Below are 6,000 nucleotides of genomic sequence, written 5' to 3'. Positions count from 1 at the left end.
TTTTATTTTTAATACATGATCGAAACCCAACAGTGGAGATGGGAAGTTATCAGCTAATACTACCTAGTTTAGTTGGCGAGGTACATCCGTTATTCACTTCGATGTCAATTGGGATAGCAATTATTGCTAGTGAAAATAACAAGATGTACTCAAAGGAAAAACTGAACACTGAACAAGACATTTTTGTAAAACTTGTAATTTGTGTATAGCAGCAAATGACTGACTGCCTGGAAGGTAGGACCAACAACCAATATGTTGAAATGTTGTTAAGTTGATGAAGGTTCTCATCTTGTTCACGGCTTGACCTTGGTAGCTTGAACCCGACGCACATTCCACCCTTATCGTGTGAAGCCTGTTACTGGTAGGTGACAGAGGAGTCAGGTCCTAATTAGGTGCCAGGTTTCCAAAAATCTTCATGCAGATCATTTTTTGTCTTTATTTCCTGAAGGAAACCATATTTACAAGTGATGGTTCTACAAACAGTGAGATGGTTGTGGGTTTGTGAAATCTGGTGGCTGAACAAAATGACAACAGAAAAAAATGTTTGTGGGATTTTCATCTTTATCTTTCTACTGTTTTTATTTGCACATGTAGCTGTGAACCTAGTATGGATTGTTAATTGTAATGTTGGGAAGAACAAAAGAAATCAAACAATATGTAACTGCTTTAATTTAACAAATGGGTTTAACAAAAGTATTGCAACCAGTTTGATGACCAGGTGATGCCTGTTCTCATATCATTGCATGATAAAGTAATCCGATAAAAGATTCAGATATGATTCCAAGGGTTGAACTTATATTTGGCATCTTTTCCCCCGAATTCTCAATATGAGGTCCAGAGATCTTGATGCACATGAAGCAGGCCATAATTTGGCTTAAAAACCAACTTAAATCTATCAGAGAGCAAGCAAGAACTTTGGCAGTGACCATATCAGAGATGTGGTGTCTGCTAAAAAGCAGGAATGCACTGGCCATGCTCACTGGCCACAGAAGACAACTAAAGTGGATGCTTGTTGTGTACTCTTTCCTTGATTTAGAAAAACACAACATCTAGCCATCTGCCTATGATTGTCATTCTCTACAATCAAGAGATTCCTTCACGATTGTGAATAGAGGTTTACAACAAGGTCCAAATACTGGTTACACTCAAGAACAGGGAGTTCAAAATTGAAAAAGCCAGAAAACCTCTTGGGGAGCCCGATCAGTTCTGGGGGGAAAAAAATAATCCTTTCCTTTGGAAGATGAAATCAAGATGAACTTGTACTAGAATGATGAGAAAAGGAAATTGAGAAGGTGACTGCAGTGAATGCTGATAGAAACAGTATAATGAATTCTGAAGTGTGTGGCTATGATGTCTTCTCAGATTCAAACAAATACTGCAAAATTGATTGAATAATACATTTAGCCAACTTGGTCACATATTCTCAACTTGACATAGCATGCTTTTTACCCCTAAACGGTAAAAGGTATTGTCATCACCCCGCCGGGCAGGAAGGTAGGTGGGCCTTGAAGTTTGTGAATGCAACATAGGTGCTTCAAGTTGATACCCTTAGTACATCTTCTAAAAATCTTGGACAAATTTTAATCTCAATGACGTCGACCTCAAGGTTAAAGGTCAAGATTTCTGACAGTATTGCAATGCAATAACTTGAGAAAGAAGTCACCTAGGGTTCTCAAATTGATGCCATAGATGCATCTAACAAAAATCTCAGCTGACTTTGAGAAACCATAAAACTTCCAAGGAAGTAATTGCAGCATTTAGTGATGTCTGTAGATTCTAGACTTGAGGTTGTCATGTGCTGCAAAGGTCATCTAATTTTTGAAAACACATTTAAAGTTATGTTAGCTTCTTTAATTATTTATGAGCCTCTGTAAATTTGGGACTGTGTATAAACTTTGCTGTGATAACTAGACAGTCAATGCGGTAATTCTCTTAATCCTCTTAAACTGTTTGAGTTTAAAGTCCCATACCCATGGACCTACTTGTATGAGTAAACTAACAGTACAAGGCAAGTAAATTGCAGCTTGATAAATTAAACCATTCTGGATTTGTCTGCTCTACTGGATTATTTGATGATGAGTAAACTTTACTTGTCAGTGATGTCAAATACGTAATTTCTCAAAGGACCATTGCAGTGTTAAATGCATGTTCTGGCCAATTACTTTGCAAAGGTTCATTTTGAAGTTCGGTTTGTCAGTGTCTCATCAATATTGACCTCACTAGTTTTGTCTTTTTCAAGAAACTACCTGATGTGTCAAAAGTAGCAGATAGATGAAGATTGGCTGGTAAACCTAGTGCAGCATTTGGCCTCTAAAATTGCAGATTTTGTTTTGTTTTGTTTTGTTTGTTTTTTAAAAGAAAAGAAATTCTCAAGAATTCATGGTGCCTTACAGGGAGTTTTCAGACCATATTGAACATAACTTAACATGGATGTAACAGAAGAATTTAAGTTATGGATGTCTGTCTACACATCACAGCATACAGAACCTGTGGTAATCCTTTCCATGGTCACTGATGTCAATGGGTCTATCTTTAGAACTGTGTTTGGACAAAAGAATTTTGTGTTCCTGGTGAAAGAAATGCTAGAAAAAATATTGATATTATGTCAGTGTTGATTTTAATGTTTGTTTGTTTGTTTGTTTGTTGCACCAGGGCAAAACGCAAAAACAAAAACAGCTTTAACAGAAAGAAACATGCCAAACACTGTGCTGGTCCTTTAAGAGATGAGGCTATGTTGTTGTGTAGTAAAGTCAGCAGTTTAAAGTATTGATGTTAGGACATATGGTGTATTTTCAAGGGACAAATTCCAGATGAGAATCAGGTGAAATGTTAGATGAGGTTTTCTGTAGTCCTTGTTTTGTTTCTCATGTAGATTATGTTACTGTAAAATGCAGGTCAAACTGTCAAATTTGAATATTTGATTTGAAGGAAGATTCTGAAACTTGGTTTCCATGTCGGACCTAAAAGAATAAACAAAAGCTTTAATCAGTTTTGTAAAATTTTGCATTAAAAATACATTCAAACAACATTAACTATAATATTGTATGTAGTAAAAGGTGATTTAAACATAAAAATGTAATTAATTGTACAAGATAATATGTTCTAAAGAAACAGAAAGCAGTCCATATAGGTCGCAGGAAGCCTGAATGGGCTTTTTGTTTGACCTTTCACCCACTTCCTAAAAACACGTAGGAAATGCATTCAAAATCCTGTTGGCTGATTAAATGTAGCATAATGTGCACAACAGGAATAGTAACAGCAGCATAATGTCCTACAGGGTAGTTGGAGGCAATGCTTGTCTATCTGATTTATATAGGATGGTTGGTTGTTGTTTAAGGATACTTTGTGTTCTCCTCCTCAGGGAAGTCTAACACTAGATATCTTAACAAACAGAAGCACAAAAATCTGTACCAGTTATTTCACCGAAGCAACAATGGATCGCCCATTTGAAACAGAGACCAGAAATGCTTTTCTTTTTCATTTGAACTTTATGAAACAGCCATTTAGCAATAGCAAATCAGGTTTTCTGATTTCAGACTTTTTTTCTGTAATGTTTGTAATGCTATACTCAATAATTAGTCTTCCAAAACACTGAATCCAAAGGATATATATGTTTTTGTTTATTTTTTTTGTTTTTAGAACCAAACAAACATAAACATCCCATAAAAAAAACTTATATTTACTACGTACATTTTTTTAAATCAGGTAAAAATCTAAAAGTGGAAATACAATATAATTACAGCTGTAACTGAATTATGTTATAGTTAACTAATTTAAAGCAACATTTTTCACTTTAATGTTGGATGTTGAAAATGGTTCAAAATTTGCAGATCAAATCTAAATTTTATCATCAATTTGATTTATTTTAAATACTCTTAACAACATTAGCGTTCCATTTAAATAAGGCAGATACAAGGAAATTTTCTAACATGTATTTTTGTGGAATATACTAACTAGTAGACTAAGAGCTGAGAAATCCTTTTTACATACCTACATGTTCAGCTGCATCAGTCATATTAGATAGCCAGAAAAAAAACCCTTTGATACTGGTGAGTTGTTTACAGTGCATATGGGCTTATGAACGCACCTGTAAGACTATACAGAGAGAGCAAGAAACATACAACATGTTGAACACTTTTAAGTGTGTAAAATTTACTGGGTCCCATGTTCTTTAAAATGCTAAACAGAAAACTCTGTCTATTGTTTGATTTCAAATTCTTTTGTAACACTGTTTTTGCATATACACCACACCCCTCGTGCTTGTAAGAATGCATTTGGATCTTATATTAGCCAGTCTTGAACCTGCCAACTCGCTAGTACAAAGTCCATGTGAAGTGGATTGTGCCATTGTGTGAATACTGTAGGTAATATTCTAGTGCAATCATTGCTAGAGTATCTCCAGCAGGTTAAAAGCAGGTTATTTACAAATGCATACTAAATGTATACATGTATATGCCCATGTGTATATATGACAAAGGACAACTATGGAGAACATCCCAAACTAATTCTGCTCTCTGAAATTTATGTGTGAATACAGCTACAACTAGTAACTTTACAATTCGGCTCAATTGCTTGGTGTCTGAAGAAGGTGGGAATTAGAGAATTTGTTTCTTCCTCATTTTGTGATGGTTATGTAATTTTTTTTCTACCCTGATTTGTCTGTAAACTGTATTTGTGAATACATTAACACAACCAATAAAGATTTTTTTTCTATAAAGTAACATTTTGTGTTGCCAGTATACTTTAGGTCATCGCTATCCTAAAAGACGAACTAATACCCCATTTTCAAGTCTAACCAGTTTCTCAGAGGACTTATAGCATACATCTTTCCGTCATTCTGGCCACTCACCACATCACCGATGGTCAGAACCAGCTTCAAAACATAATGTTGCCACCACAACGTGAAGGATTGCCATGGAGTTCAATGGAGTACCTGTAATTCAGCTCAAAAACATGAACATTTGATTTCATATCTTAAAATATATTTTTCTCTTACTCTTTTACTTTTAAAAACATTTGGGTTAGCTTCAAACAGGCTGTAGCTGATGAGATGGCTCCTCTTGTGGCAGCTTTTCTGTCCTTGTAGAAGTTTTGTTATGTTCTTGGTCACCGTCTTGACTATGGCCCTTCTTGCTCAGTTACTCAGTTCTAAAATTGGTAAACACTATGAAGACACTCCGTGGTCACATATACCTTCAATTACAGTTTCTGACACCAGGGAACACTGAAAACTTCATGAAGGTTATTTAAATGTTCCTTGATGTATATACCTCACCTCACCTCACTTGGGCTGCGGAAGTCTACAGTTCCATCGATTTGCTTTCTCAAAGCCAAAAATTAATTTGCTTATCTAACATGTCAAAGAGGTGAATGTGTCTGAATAATATGATCCAACTTTAGTATGTAAACCAATTTTTGAGTAAATTCAAGCAAATAGTAATCTAGGAATATTTTATTAGGTCTATAAGTAGCAGAAGCCAAAGGTTAGTTGATGATTCTAAATTGGCTGTAGGTGTGGATGTGGCTGTGAATGGTTGGGGTTCTTGGTGGTCAGTTCCTTAAACTAAGGAACTATGCAAATGTACTGTTTATAAGATTGACCTGCAGTCAGCTGAGACTAAAGAAGTCACTTGGGTGAGTGACGAAACGTTTCTCCCACAAAACGCTACGTCCAGATGAACAGAATCCACTTTTGGACACTTAATCATTAGTTATTATTAATCTCTGGCTCTCTTCTACAGGATGTCTTGTCCTGTTTTCCTCCCCTCACTCCCAACCAGTCATAGCAGATGGCTGCTCCTTCCTGGGCCTGGTTCTGACTGAAATTTATTCCTATTAAAAGGGAGTATTTCCTTCCCATTGCCACCAAGCGCTTGCTAACTGGGGATAATCGATAATCGGGACAATTTTCTCTGTATTGTTGTAAGATATTTGTCTTGAGGCAACTGTTGTTGGGGATTGGTGCCAAATAAATAAAACCGAAATGAATTGAAAACAATA

This window comes from Pelmatolapia mariae, linkage group LG14, assembly GCF_036321145.2.
Source record: "Pelmatolapia mariae isolate MD_Pm_ZW linkage group LG14, Pm_UMD_F_2, whole genome shotgun sequence".
Taxonomy (NCBI): Eukaryota; Metazoa; Chordata; class Actinopteri; order Cichliformes; family Cichlidae; genus Pelmatolapia; species Pelmatolapia mariae.
Note: the sequence above shows the minus strand (reverse complement) of the source record.